The following is a 16,162-nucleotide window of genomic DNA, read 5'->3' as shown; positions in this document are numbered from 1 at the left end:
GATTTAAAAAAAAAAATCAGAGTAGGAAATAATTTTATTTTTGAATTTACTATGATGACCACAAATACGTTTAAATCATTTTTATAATTTAAAATGCAAATAAAAAGTATGTAAAAATTTTGCAAACAAAGTTATATACAACTATTCATATTAAAATGTTACACCTGTCCAGCTGGTGACAATGTTTACATTGTAGTTTGTCTTTCGTGGCTTGGCCTGCATCTGTGACATACAAAAAACCCAAAACAAAAACCGATTTCACTGTATACAGACTAGCTTCTCCAAACACGCTAAATGACACAAATCTCTCAAATGTCAGAAAATCACTGTTGATGTCGCTGTTCTTTCTTTTGCCGTCACTCACACAACTATCCCCTTTTCCTCAGCAAACAAATGCTATGTGCTGCCAGATAATGTGTGGATTGCTGGCATTTAAAAGCCTGTACGTTTTCACTTTGATATGTATCTGTACTTTTTTTTTGAGTAAAACATGACTGTATATTTACTCAGATGTTGAAAGTCAAACCTGTATGGATTGATTTACAGCACAGGTTACCTTTCAAATGCCCCCCAGTGATGGGGGTCACTTGAAACAACAGTCTAAGAATGCAAGCTTGTCATTTTTCATATCCTCCCTTGTGACCTGGTCCATGAACTAAATGTGATCAGTGATTTGTGGCAAGTCCCGACATTTGATTTTCACCTAGGTGTAAATCAGGCCCTTCTATGTATTTATATATCTTACGTTAATAATCTGTGGTATGAGATCCACTCAGTAGGGTTGTCCTGTTCAGACTGCTTCAGACAATCTCTGACCCTTTTCCTGTAGACATTACCCAGATCTTGTTTCAGATGCTCCGAGGAGAGAAAACACACTCATGTCAGTCAATACTGACAACGTCATCATCCTATCAGCAGAAGGAAATTGGAAAGAAAAGTGTATAAGTTGTAGTTGGCCTCACAACCGTTTGTGACTTTTGTAGCTTGCAGTGCTCCTTGGCAGAGATTTTATTTCATTCTTTACTCATCCTGATTCCTATATGCTTGTAATTGGCAATTTTTTCAACAACAGGTGAATGTCACACTGATCTGGTAAAACAAGTAGGAAAAAAAATCCTGCAACAAGAACTCGACTTTACCACAATGCACCAAAATCACCAACAATTCTGCTGAAGAAGGAGGTCATTTGGACTGTAATACTGGAAACAGAGAGAAAATGACTGATCTGTGCAGGGAACTCTAAAATCAAGAACTCAGGCTGATCAATCCATGCCTTGAACTTTGAAGCTCAATATTTAAGCTTTCAGAGTCACAATCCTCTTTCACTGATACATTCTGTCTCTAGATTGAAGTGATATGTGTTGTAATGTGTCATCCAAGTGCAACATATCTGAGATATTATCCAGTGATGTGATAGGAGTGCATGATGTGGTGTACAAGGAGTAAATTGTTAAACAGCTGTTTCCTACAGTGTTCCGGAGTCATGCTGCACCTCAGGACAGGAAGCTGGTGGATATTGAGCTTTGCAGCAGGAGATGTGTGGGCAGAGCAGCACAGAGTAGGCTACACAGAAACAAATACCCATTACTAATAAAAGAATACTTTGATTTGCTTGTGTAAATAGCAGCAAAAGCATTTGAGAAGAAACAGAAAGGATCTCAGCAGACTTCTGTCACATCCTGCTTTTCCTACTGAAGCGGCGTCTCGGATGTTTGCTGCTGCAGCTTCTCGGCTAAAAAGGAAGTGGGGAGCTGTAGGGCAACAGGCAAGGAGAGGAAGAACGATGCAGCTCTGTTTAAACAGCTACTGCAAGATGTAACCTGGAGGGCAGGACGGTGCTTCAGCCGCAGCAAGATCACATATGCAGCTAATGCAGCTTAAAAGGCGGATAAGGAAAAGCTTTTTGAAAGCATATCTATACAGAAAAAGGAAATGGTTTATAAATAATTTGTCACCCTGAGGGACCGATAGCAGGAGAGGACAGGAGGCGATGGGTGGAGCCTCCTGTCAGAATACTAGAGATGGAAAAAAGCATCCCACAGAGAGAGAGAAAGAGAGAGCAAGCAGGAGAGAGTGAACAGTTCACACAGTCACACAGAATGAGCCACGCACAGAAGGTATAGCATGCATTCTGCACCGTATAGAGAAGAATAGCACAGCATGACGCACAAAGTGTGCACATTGCGTTTTTGCTTTCATGTCTTTGTCTGAGAGATAAATGAAAGAGAGACACAAATGCACAAAATACGCATGCATAAATATTTCTGTCTTTGTGAGGACATGACGTCTCCCTGTACCAATCAAACCTATGCTCGGATAAATGTTTCTCTTTTGATCTTTCTATAGAAAAGCAGTAAGTATCTCACCTAGAAGCGAACACATGCACTTGGACCCTTTTCACCACCAGCACTAAATGTTTGCAAGAAACAGAGGATTATTTTGAAGAAACACTAACAGACAACAGGCCCTTCAAACAGAGTTCTGTTCAACAGTCCTTTTTGGACCAAAAACAGGAATACCACTAAGAGCTCAGGCAGTCATTGAGTTTTTTGTGGCATATATATAGCTATGCTTGACAGACATAGGGCTGTGGTCTCAGTCAGCAGCAGCACAGCATCTCCTCCTCTTGTCCTCGACACCTGTTCATCCGGCGTGCTTGAAACTTGTTAAGTGTATGCCTGTGACAGAAGAGACATGCACAAGTGTTTTTAATCTTTGGAAACATTTTTAATTTGCAGAAAGACTTAATAACTGGGAAAGACCCAGGGTATATAAATTAAAGGTATGGCGTTCAAAAACTGCTGTTAACTGTCGTCTAATTCAAGTGTACTGTTCTACCTATAGTATGCTCTGTAAGACACACACCTGGCAGCTTTTCATTTATAGTGAGTTTGCTGCTTAACTCAGCTGTCAATATCCTGGGTGTCTGTTGTCTGATATATATTTACTCTGGAGCAAGCTGTCAAACAGTGCGGTACGAGTCAGTGAAACTCACTTCCATCTGATGACAGCGATGCTGAGGTGAGTTGCGGAGGATTTCCCAAGTACCAATATGGTCACAGTCAGTAATTGTGACCATACGGTAATAAATAAATTGGTAATAAATAAACATGTTTATGCACTTTTTTGAGTGTTATTGCCCTGACCTCAGTTCAGGAGATGAAGCTTGAGGATACAGTGCAAATGAGAGAGGAGAGAGACAGATAGTACTGGAGGAGGAAAACATAATGATATATTGTGGTCATGTATTTATTTTGAAAGAGTTCTCTATGATCTTAAAATTAAAGATAACTTAAAAGGCATTATACATATATAGCTGGTCTCTAAACACATAAATAATACGAGATTAGGCATAAAGACAATCTTTGCCACTGTATTAAAGATGGCAAGACAACATGGGGGCTTCCTCGTGTAGTTTTAATGAATTATTTTAATGAATTATTTCCAGGTTTATGCATTAATGAACCTAAATGTGTTAATAGCTCTGGCTGGCATTTTTAAGCCCAATTCAGAAACTCTAAAACTAAATTGCAACCCAAAAACCACCCTCTATCTTTGGGTGAGGATTGAGGAAAATGTTCTTACTTGTCAAAAACTGAAACTGGTCTTCACAAAGATAAATGCAAAACGACATCCAGTTTTCATAGTCTGTCAGTCAAACAGAGGAACAGGATGGGGGTCAGAAATGGCAGTAATGATCCTGCTATGAATAAACCAGTTGGAGGAAGTAGAGCTCCCATTAGGCTTCCCTCCTTAGGCTATTAATAACCAGAAAGCTAATGCCTGTCCTGCAATCAATACACACACCCACTAGGACATGGTTAAAGACAAACTGTGATGTTTGATCTATTAGCACTGCTCAGCTGGTTGAAAGGAGAGGGACTTGGGACTCTTATGGCTGCTGTTATGTTTCAAAAGATAATATTAGAGATATAATTTGTCATTTTTGCTTCTTTTTGTAATAAGAGATCTGATCAGTGTGTTAAAAATAACAGCAGATGTATTTTTGTCATCTCTGGGGTACAAGGCTTAAAGGAGCTGAATAAATTATAACTGTAAAGAGAGCAAATGCCATGTTCTCAACAATCATTGTGATTGGCAACTTCAATATAACTTTAGTTGTAGAAGTACTGCATTTATTGGCAGTAAAATGAAGCATTGTGTTTCTTCAGGCATTATTCCTCAGTCGTATTGGCTGTTAGGCACCGGCCATTTGGACTATATTTGGCAATGAGTTCATTGTTTTGTAGCTGTTTTCTGTTGAGGCTACTGTATTTTTTATTTTTTGGTGCTAATTTCAGTTGGGTTTTATGTTTATGTCTGTGTTTTAATGGGATTAGCTCTCTCAGAAGAAATCCTGTCATTGTGCAGATTCTTTCAGAGTGGCATCAAACAGCAAAGCCTCTTACACCGAACATTAACAACCGTTTGCTACAAATGATCTCCTCTTTGATGTAATTTTAATTGAATTAATTATGTGGGTCGTACTGTGACTTGTTTTTTACAGAAAAGTAAGCAAAAGTGAGCCCGAGCTCATTTCAAACACTTTATACTGTGTGTGCAATTAACACCAAATTCTATAAAATCAGATGTTTGTAGTGACTGTCCTGTGAGCACAGCTAAGAAAAACAGGCTGTCCTCTTGATTTAAAAAACAAAACAAAAAAAAATGTCATGCTTGACTGTCAGTGTGTACAGGGGGGGGGGGGGGGGGGGGATTAAAAATATTCATGGGAAATGAATGTGGTAGTTGTGAATCTGAAGTGTTGTCTGAGCCTTCACCTGTTCTACTTGCCTGTTTTATTGAGCCAGTTTGGATGCCACCTCTCAATCATCAAGGCTGTCCTTGTGTAAGTGCTGAAGGAGTTATTAAAATTTCTACATCAGCCTTGTTGGCAAAGATGGTTAGTAAGAGGAGACTTATCTGTTATGAGGATAATTCACAGAAGCTCGTCTCCTAGCTCTGTTTCCATACAAAACAAGGCAGTCCCATCATTCTCCCATCAAAGACTGGAGGTTTATCTATAATGCACATGCACAAACAAGCAGAAAAAGCTGCTGAAGTATCACCTTGATAGGCTCCAAATGCTATTATGAACATGTCCAAGAAATGGAAACATGCTACAGTTTTCAATGGGATCCAAGGCAAGCGGAGCATCCGGTGAGATCAGCCAAATGAGGGCACCAAAATGGCAATTTATCTAAAAGATGGATGCAAACAGGTCAGAAACTTTACAATAGAATGCTGTATGAGATGAAAAGATAGAGATCATTTTCACAGTGCATTTCCATTAACAACAAAAAGAAGCATATCAATGATATTCCATGATATTGGGATTTGTTGACCAACTACAGTATTTCATGTATCTGTCACAGACTAGTTTCACATAACTGCAAAATATCATTTCCAAAACTTTGTCCAAAGCTTTTGGTAATTTGGATTGTCTCGCTCACCAATTCTTCCAGGCTGAGCTTGTTTGCTAATAGTTTGTAGACTTACTCAGTAAATGTGCCACTCTTAAGTCTGCCAGGATGCAAAGCGCACCTTCACTCCACAGCCTCCACTAAAGTTCCAGGTGACTGTTGTCATTTCCTTTCTACATATTACATACAGAGACCCACAACAACACTGAAGAGACACAAAACTATCACAAAGAGATGTAAAGCAACCACAAAAAGATTCAAAACAACATGTAAAACAAACACAGAGATATAAAACAACTACAAAGATAGACACAAACAACCACAAAGAAATGCAAAGCAACGGAAAACAGATGCAAGATAACTACAAAGAGGTCAAACAGAGCTACAAAGCAGCCATAGCAAGTGAACAAAATGAAATCAATATAAGAATGAAATTCTATATATTTGTCAGTTACCAGGATTCATGGAGTTGATCAGTTCATTAGCTTTGGTCTAAAACAGGAGCTTTAAATTGTGGCTTTCTCACCCAGGACGAGTGAAGATTATCCCAAAAATATCCAGCTAGTGGGAAATGAAAGCTGAGTGCACATCACCAGTCAAATCCATCAAACTGATCAGCAGAGGTTTGATTCACAGTGCAGTCTCACTCAGTTGAAATCAACAAGATTGTGGGCTGACCTGCTTATAGATATAATGGCTTGTCAGACATAAGGATGAGCCAGAGGTTGATGGATCAATACGAAGCTATAGTGCCAAAATTTTTAATCAAGGGAAAGATACGTTTCTGTGTGTCCACAGCTACAGTGCCTGGTGTAAGAATTGTAAAGGATAAGTCTAGGATCACATAGATGTGAATTTGTGTAGACAAATGGAGCTTTTAGCTCCCAGAAGCAAGAGGGTGAGAACCACAGGATACGTCTATCCATCCATTCATCCAGCACTAATCTATTACTTGTCACAATGTCGTCCAGCCCTGCATACTCCTATACAACAAAGACCTGCAATGAAGAAGCAGGATCCTTCTTAGATAACAACACTAAGAAATAGTGTAATTTGTATTAATGTAAATAGTTGTATGCAAATTGCATCCCCATCTTCAGTCTTTTATTTTTGCAGACAAAAAACAGCTCAGCCCACAAAAGTGAGCTTATTAGTGTGATACCTTTCAGATAATATTCAGTGCTTCAAAGCTGTTTGATAGTGAGATAGTGCCTGTCACCAGCTCTCTCTCTCTCTCTCTCTCTCTCTGTGTGTGTGTGTGTGTGTGTGTGTGTGTGTGTGTGTGTGTGTGTGTGTGTGTGTGTGTGTGCATCCAGAGAGTATGTCCATTATCAGCCCACAGCTGAAGCACACATTTAGAGAGAAGAGGAAGAGAGAGAGGATGATGAGGCTTGTGAACTTAAAGGCTGTACAATTCTCAGCTACTATAAAAAGGACAGAAACACAGAGAGAAACAAAGATGTTTGTTTTGGTGAGATTTTAGCTACGGTCCTGTATATATAAAACATGTAAACTATTTATGTTATTCAGTGGAAAATCCATCTGTCTCATAATCTAATAGTCCTTGGATGCATTCATTATTTTTGTCATGCATTGAAAGTAGTAACTAATACTAAAATCTATGTTCTTATAGCTCCTTTTCCAGCAGTGCAAAAGAGAAATACATGTTACAGTTAGTAGGTTGGTGATCGTAAGATATGGCTCTACACATTGCATATATAAAACACAATTTCCCAGTATAGACTCGATATGATACTTAAATGTAAGAATGATTTCAAATATGGTGTTTACAATAGATTTCAAACTAAACTCTCAACATAACCTGTTCCAAATCAGCTTGTGTTTTCAGTATAAGTTACTATGGTGATCTAGCCAGGTAAAGAGATCCACCTTTATGACACTGTAGAAAACAATTTCCTTTCAACTGAAATTTTATATATATATATATATATATATATATATATATATATATATATATATATATAAAAACACCCAGCACGCCCCTGCGGGCAGTTTATCCTTCAAGCTCGGGTCCTCTACCAGAGGCCTGGGAGCTTGAGGGTCCTGCGCAGTATCTTAGCTGTTCCCAGGACTGCACTCTTCTGGACAGAGATCTCCGATGTTATTCCCGGGATCTGCTGGAGCCACTCGCCTAGCTTGGGAGTCACCGCACCTAGTGCTCCGATTACCACGGGGACCACCGTTACCTTCACCCTCCACATCCTCTCGAGCTCTTCTCTGAGCCCTTGGTATTTCTCCAGCTTCTCGTGTTCCTTCTTCCTGATATTGCTGTCATTCGGAACCGCTACATCGATCACTACGGTCGTCTTCCTCTGTTTGTCTACCACCACTATGTCCGGTTGGTTAGCCACCACCATTTTGTCCGTCTGTATCTGGAAGTCCCACAGGATCTTAGCTCGGTCATTCTCCACCACCCTTGGGGGTATCTCCCATTTTGACCTCGGGACTTCCAGATTATACTCGGCACAGATGTTCCTGTACACTATGCCGGCCACTTGGTTATGGCGTTCCATGTATGCCTTGCCTGCTAGCATCTTGCACCCTGCTGTTATGTGCTGGATTGTCTCTGGGGCATCTTTACACAGCCTGCACCTGGGGTCTTGCCTGGTGTGATAGACCCCAGCCTCTATGGATCTTGTGCTCAGAGCTTGTTCTTGTGCTGCCATGATTAGTGCCTCTGTGCTGTCTTTCAGTCCAGCTTTGTCCAGCCACTGGTAGGATTTCTGGATATCAGCCACCTCCTCTATCTGCCGGTGGTACATACCGTGCAGGGGCCTGTCCTTCCATGATGGTTCCTCGTCTCCCTCCTCTTTCTTGGGTTTCTGCTGCCTGAGGTATTCACTGAGCACTCGGTCAGTTGGGGCCATCTTCCCAATGTATTCTTGGATGTTCCTTGTCTCATCCTGGACTGTGGTGCTGACACTCACCAGTCCCCGGCCCCCTTCCTTCCGCTTAGCGTACAGCCTCAGGGTGCTGGACTTGGGGTGAAACCCTCCATGCATGGTATGGAGCTTTCTTGTCTTTATGTCAGTGGCTTCTATCTCCTCCTTTGGCCAGCCTATTACATAAGCAGGGTACCTGATCACGGGCAGGGCGTACGTGTTGATGGCCCGGATCTTGTTCTTACCATTCAGCTGACTCCTCAGGACTTGCCTGACCCTCTGCAGGTACTTGGTGGTTGCAGCTTTTCTAGTGGCCTCTTCATGGTTCCCATTCGCCTGCGGGATCCCCAGGTACTTGTAACTGTCCTCTATGTCTGCAATGTTGCCTTCTGGTAGTTCAATCCCCTCAGTTCTGACTACCTTCCCTCTCTTTGTTACCATCTGACTACACTTCTCCAGTCCGAATGACATTCCAATGTCATTGCTGTATAGCCTGGTAGTATGGATCAGTGAATCGATGTCTCGTTCACTCTTGGCATACAGCTTGATGTCATCCATGTACAGGAGGTGGCTGACAACTGCTTCGTTCCGTAGTCGGTATCCATAGCCAGTCTTGTTAATGATCTCACTGAGGGGGTTCAGGCCTATGCAGAACAGCAGTGGGGACAGAGCATCTCCTTGGTAGATCCCGCACTTGATGGTGACTTGTGCTATGGGCTTGGAGTTGGCCTCTAGTGTTGTACGCCACACCCCCATTGAGTTCCTGATGAAGGCTCTTAGGGTCCCATTGATCTTGTACAATTCTAGGCATTCCAGTATCCAGCTGTGGGGCATTGAGTCATAGGCCTTCTTGTAATCAATCCAGGCAGTGCACAGGTTGGTCAGTCTGGTCTTGCAGTCTCGGCTGACTGTTCTGTCTACCAGTAGCTGGTGTTTTGCGCCTCTGGTATTCTTGCCAATCCCTTTCTGTGTCCCGCTCATGTATTGACCCATGTGCCTGTTCATCTTAGCCGATATGATGCCTGACAGGAGCTTCCATGTAGTACTGAGGCAGGTTATTGGTCGGTAGTTGGAGGGGACCGGTCCCTTCTTGGGGTCCTTGGGGATCAGGACCGTCCGACCTTCGGTTAGCCATTCCGGGTGTATCTCGTTAACTAGCAGCTGGTTCATTTGTGCTGCCAGACGCTCGTGGAGTGCAGTCAGCTTCTTTAGCCAGTAGGCGTGAACCATGTCGTGCCCTGGTGCTGTCCAACTCTTCATACTGGAGACCCTTTCTTGGATATCTGCCACTGTGATGGTTACTGGACCCTGTTCAGGGAGGTCGCTGTGGTCTGCCCTCAGATCCACTAGCCACTGAGCATTGCCGTTATGGGTTGCGTCCTTCTCCCATATGCTCTTCCAGTATTGCTCCGTCTCCAGCCTTGGTGGTGCTGTTCTCTTATTGTTCCCTTGCCACTGAGAGTACACCTTTGCTGGTTCTGTGGAGAACAGCTGGTTTATTCTCCTGCCTTCTACCTCTCTGGTGTACCTCCTCAAGCGGCTGGCCAAGGCTATGAGTCTTTGCTTGGCAGTTTCCAAGGCCTCAGGTATGGACAGCTTGCTGTACTTCTTATGCACCTTCTTTGTCGCACCTTTCTGCAACTCCGTTAGTTGGCTAACCTCCCTCCGTGCTACTTTGATCTTGCCCTCTAGCCTCCTTCTCCATGGATATATATATATATATATATATATATATATATATATATATATATATATATATAAACTAAGCATATAAAGAAAAATAGAAGCACTCTCCTAATGCTTACAGCATAAGGCTCCTTTAAATGATTAATGTGAGAATCACTTGCACAAAAACAGAGCATTATCACCCTCCAATGTCCTTGGCCCATCAATTAAAATGTGCAAACTTGATGAAATTACTTGTGTGCTGGAATAAAATCCCAAACAAGTATTATAGTATATCTGTATTTGTATGGGTAGCAAATTTCATAAGTTGTGTTCATAAAGAAAAAATTGTTCTGTTTAACCAATCGCACTTCAACTGAAGTTTGAATATGAGATTGTGTAAGTGGGGGAAAGTTATGTTATTTTAGTTTAATTTAATACACTCTCTTACACAATCTCCCTCCCTTCTGCTGTTGCTTTTAGACTGGAACATAAAGAGAACAGCAAAAGCGGCTATAAAATTGATTTTTAATAGGTCTTACTTCATTACATTTGTCTGGGTGAGGCATGGGCGTGATGGATGCCAGAGGCAGTTTAATAGAACAGCCGTCACACCTGATGTTCTCTGGCCAGTAGAGAAGAGCTTTTGGCGCTATGTCACACTCACATGCAGGGGATTCAGAAAATACACAGATCCCTTCACATGGGGATGAAACAAATTAAATTCCGCTGCTCGCACTTGGTCCCAAATCAGTGAAGAGGAAGATTGAAGAACTGGAAACCACAATGGGGTTCAGTTCATTTTAGTCCAGTTCCCTGTTCAGACAGTATAGACAGTCAGTGTGAGAGCCCACAGGTTATACTTTTTAATAGGAAGACTGATAAAAAAAAATAATACAATAAATCAAAGTCAGAGGCTTATATCAGAAGCTTAAAGCTCCTCCAGCCCGGCTGAAGCTGAAGGACGATGAAAGTTCAATGAAAAAATGAAGTTAAACCCTGTAAAAATAACCCTGTAATTATAACACAGTACTCTTGAACTTAATTGATGGTGAACCTTTGGAATGAGGTTGCGCTGTTGAAGACATCCACTGGGTTGGTCAGATGGTTCTATGAAAAGAGAAAATGAGGAGAAACTATAAAAATAACTACCTTCATTTTACAGAATGACTGGTTTGATGCAAAGGGTTTACTGCACTTGCTTGTGTATATAATATATTTGTCAGAGTTGTCATACAGAATTTTATCTAATTCTTTAAAAGTAATGAAATATGTGAACTTTATGTCTTAAACCTACAATACCAAAAAACAGAATCGTAAGAATTAATTTTTGCCTGGTTGCATAAAACCAAATGATGGTAACTAGCTACTGTTATCACAGATTTGCTCTGTTCAAGGTCGTGATATTATCTTTGTGAAGTTGGCAGAAAAGGGACAGTTTTCATGCTCAACATAAAGGGCAAATATCACAATACAGCTACACGTTGTAATCAATTTGCAGTCTCAGTCTCATCATCAGTCCTTGGTGTCCTTTTTTGTTGTTCTTCAGCTGATCATCCTTAACACATTATTTATTTATTTATTGTATATTGACTGTTCTTCAAAAATTACACACACCACTACAGGCTTTGATAATGCCTCCTCGTGCAAACTGTTTGATTGTAGTTTTCAGCAGGATTATTGTTGATGTATGAAGTAATTTTCTTTTTCATTCTTCCAAGAACTGGTTAAATGATTAAGATGCAAATATGTAAAGTACAGTACACATAAACCCATGCAACACCAACACCAACACCCAAGTCTTTTTTGTCATCCAAAATCTTTATGTTTGCATGAAGTCAAATCAAACTTTTCATATCCATTAACTAGTGAGATTTAACTCCTACTGCCTTCCTACTTTTGGGGTGCTTAATCAGGGTTTTGCCTGGTTTAGTTTAGAGCCTCTCAAAACATTTTGTGTGGTGAAGTAATGTTCCTAAGACACAACCTCAGTCTTATAGTTAGTATAGTATTTAGTATTTAGTATTTATTTATTTATTGTCATTGTCAAGAACAATGAAATTGCTTTTGGGGCTTCCATACAACCCAAAAAAAAGAAGAAAATAATAAATACCCCTTAAAACCCAAGTGTACATATTTAACCCAGTGTGACTCCAATGCAATAAGACAATCCTTAGCAATAATGTTCTTAGAAATTCAGACAAAAACCTGAGAAACATGACAAAATACAACAATGTGTATCTCAACCACCAGCGCTCGTGTCCCATTTTGACCTCCAGGCTTCCAGGCGATACTTGTCACAGATGTTCATGTACAGTATTGGGTCATATGGTTTTTGTGTCCCATGTATGCCCTCTTGCTAACATTTTGCACCCTGCTGTTTTGTGCTGGATTGTCTCAGGGGTATATATGCACAGGCTGCACCTGGGGTCTTGCCTGGTGTGGTAGATCCCAGCCTCTATGGACCTTTTGCTTGGAGTTTGTTGCTGTGCTGCCATTATTAGTGCATCTGTCCTATCTTTTAGTCCAGCTTTGTCCAGCTGCTGGTAGGATTTCAGGAAGTCAGCCACAATCTGCTGGTGGTACATCCGTGCAGGGATTTATCCTTCGATGACTATTCCTTCTCCTCCTTGGTTTTCTTCTTTCTTCAGGTTTCTGCTGCATGAGGAATTCACTAAGGACATGATATGTTGTGGGCATCTTTCTGATTTACTCATGGATCTTTGTTGTCTCATCCTGGATAGTGCTTCTTACAATTACTAGTCCTCAGCGTCCATTGGACATTGTAACTAGTTGAAATCCTACATGCATAATAAGGAGGTTCCTTGTCTTGATGTCAGTGGCCTTTATCTTCTCCTTTGGCCAGCATTATCCCAACAGAGGAATCTGATAACCAGCAAGGGTTAGGTGTTGATTGTTAAGATAATAGTGAATGGACTGGTTCTTATATAGTGCTTTTCTACTCTAAGCACTCAAAGCGCTTTACACAACTTGTTCATTCACTCAATTCACACACATTCGCACAAGCACTTTTTCTTAGCTGTTACTAAGTGCTTCCTATCTAACGTTCACACACGTATTCATATTCCGATGGATGCATCGGAGAGAAACATGGGGTTAGTGTCTTGCCCAAGGATATTTGGCATGCAGACTGGAGCAGACTGGGATCGAACCACCAACCTTCCGGTTAGTAGGTGACCTGCTCTACAGCCACCCCATATTATGTTCTTCCGGATTAGCTGTCTCCATAGGACTTTCCTTACCATCTCCAGGTATTTGGTGGTTGTGGCTTTCCTAGCAGCCTCTTCCTGATTTCCATTTGTCTGTGGGATTCCCAGGTACTTGTAGCTGTCCTCAGTGTCTGCAATGTTGCCTTCTCCTAGTACAAACCCTAAGTTCCGACTGTCTTCCCTCTCTAAGTTGCCATGTGACTACAGTTTTCCAGTTCAAATGACATTCTGATGTCACTGATGTAGGCCCCAATGGTGTGAATCAGTGAATCAATACCTTGTTAACTCCTGGCATACAGCTTACTGTGATCCAGGTAATTCATCAGCAGGTGGTTAAGGATTGCTCAGTTCCGTAGTGTCATGGTTGCGGCTGTGTGCAGGCAGGATGAGGACCCAAACGCAAGCTCACAGAGGCAGGAATGAACTCAAAACACAGCTTTATTGCTGGAGAGAAAAACCATACAAACTAAACTGAAAACTATAACATATTACACGGAGAAACACACAGCCATGAATGAGGGAGAACGCGACACAGAACTGAGGGAGACGCAGACATAAATACACAGAGGGTTAACGAGGGAAGTGGGAGCACACGGGGAACACAGGTGACACTGATAATAATTATCATTGTGTAATAAGACATGGCAGGAGTAAATGCAACACTGACGGGAGACTGTCAAAGTAAAACAGGAAGTACACAGAGGTTCAGACAGGAGGAGAGAGAGCACGGACATAACCGGCTGGGGAAAACATGGAATAAAACACAAGGAGGGAAAACGAGGGCTCACAGATACACAGAGGGGCACACAGGGGGTAATCAAATAAGGAACATCTTAACAGAACAACCTAGAAAGCATGGCATAAATAAAGAACAAAACACAAAACACACGAAAACTAAGAATGCTGGGCCAACATGGCCCAGGATTGCTCTTTTATACTTCTAGGCATTTCAGGATGTGAAGGAACAAGTAATAGGCTTTATTGTAGTCACTCCAGGCATGTACAAGTTGCTCAGTCTAGTCTTATAGTCCCAAGCGACTGCTCTGTCTATCAGTAACTGATGTTTTGTCCCTCTGGTGTTTCTGGCAATTCCTTTCTGTGCAACACTCATCTGTTGAACCATGTGCCTGTTCATCTTAGCCACTATGATGCCTGACAGTAGCTTCTATGTGGTGCTGAGGCAGGTTATTAGCCAGTAACTGGATGGAACCTTTGGTCTTCAGTTAGCCATTCCGAGTGTGTCTTGTCCATTAGCAACTGGTTCATTAGGTTTAAATCATCTTAGGGACTGGTGCTGTTCAACTCACAACGAATGTCTGCTACTGTGACCATTATTGGATCCTGTTCATGGAAGATGTTATGCTCTGCTCTTAGCTCTGCTAGCCATTGAGCATTGTTGTTCTGGGTTGTGTCTTTCTCCCACATTTTCTTCCTGTATTGCTCCAATCGCAGTAGGGATTGTCCATGCATTCACATCTTCTAGTAGACCTTCAGAGGGTAGTTCATGTAGTCTTGGTAATCGGCCATGGAGGGTCCAGGTTTCCAACTTAGCCATGGTCCTATCCCTCAGGTCAGCTGCAAAACACTGATTATTCCTGGGGCTTGGTACCCAAACTGCCAGGAATGATGATATCTCTCCCGTGACCTGATGTCCTGGCTCCCCCTTGCCATAACATTTGTGTTGTACCTCGTCGAGCTCCAGTTTTGACAGCAGTTGCTTCTTCCAAATGTCAAATATTGAACTACTAGTTGTTTTGCCAGTCTAGATATTGGATGTTGAAGATTCCAATGGGTCCGACATAGGGATGGGTACCTGTATCCGGTGCCATGATGGCACCGGTTCTGACATAAACGGTAGCAACCAGACCGAAAAGCAGCGCACATTTCGGTGCTTTATTTCGGTGCTTTTTTTCCTGAGATGTCATACACTTTGGATTCTAGCCAATCATTTTACCTTTCCAATGATAGTAGGTGGGCCCAGGTACGTACGTTCTTTTAGAGCAGAGCTACAGCCAAGAGTGATACCATATATGCCATATAGCTGCAGAAAAGGCTAACATTGTTATCTTTTGACAAAAAAACCCAGCTAAACATGAGAGTTTTTGGACAAAGTTTGTGTTCTCCATTCTTTAAGCACTGGTTCGAGCACTGGTTCGAGCACCGTTTAAGCACCGGCACCGTTTCAAAAGTACTGGTTTGGCACCGGTATCGGATAAAACCTAAACGATACCCATCCCTAGTCCGACATCCTCTTCATGTAATCCCTTCCACTTGGATTACTTGCGTAGTAACATTCCAATATTCCAACATTCCATGAGGTAAAATCTTCCCTTGCCCACTTGTGCCTACTTCTTCCAGTAGCCCACTTGTCATCAGTGTGTCCTTGTTCCTCAACACTGGACTTGGAAATAGTTCATCCAGGCGACATTTGCACTGGTATGGCTTCAGCTTCTCTTTTTTGCTCATATCTGAGGTAGACTTAGCTAGCATCGGGGGCCTAGCCTGGGGAACCTAACTGGATACAGACACCTGTTCGGGAGTGTATCATTCATTTTAAATCAGTATTTTTTTCCTTAATGATTTATTATTTGATATATATTTTAGTTGCATGTTACACAAAATTATCAGTTCATGTTTATGAGGGTGAAGAATCTTTTTATCTTTTTCTTAGAGTGCACATAAATCAACCTTCAGAGACGGTTGATTTATGTGCACTGCTGATTAATGGACCAGCTTGCAGTTACTATTTTTAAATATTACATTATTTTTCTCTTCATCTTTTTATTCTTTATTGTTTACTTTTTATTCCTTAATAAAAACTGGAATATAATTTATAATAGCTATTTATAGTAAATCTCTTGTTTCTTGTTATTAAAGTGTATAGAAATATATTGGAGAAAGGGCTGCTCACTATCCGGTCCCAACCTTTATACAAAGTTAT

Source organism: Astatotilapia calliptera, chromosome 20 (assembly GCF_964374335.1).
Source record: "Astatotilapia calliptera chromosome 20, fAstCal68.1, whole genome shotgun sequence".
NCBI lineage: Eukaryota > Metazoa > Chordata > Actinopteri > Cichliformes > Cichlidae > Astatotilapia > Astatotilapia calliptera.
This window is presented reverse-complemented; position numbering follows the sequence as displayed.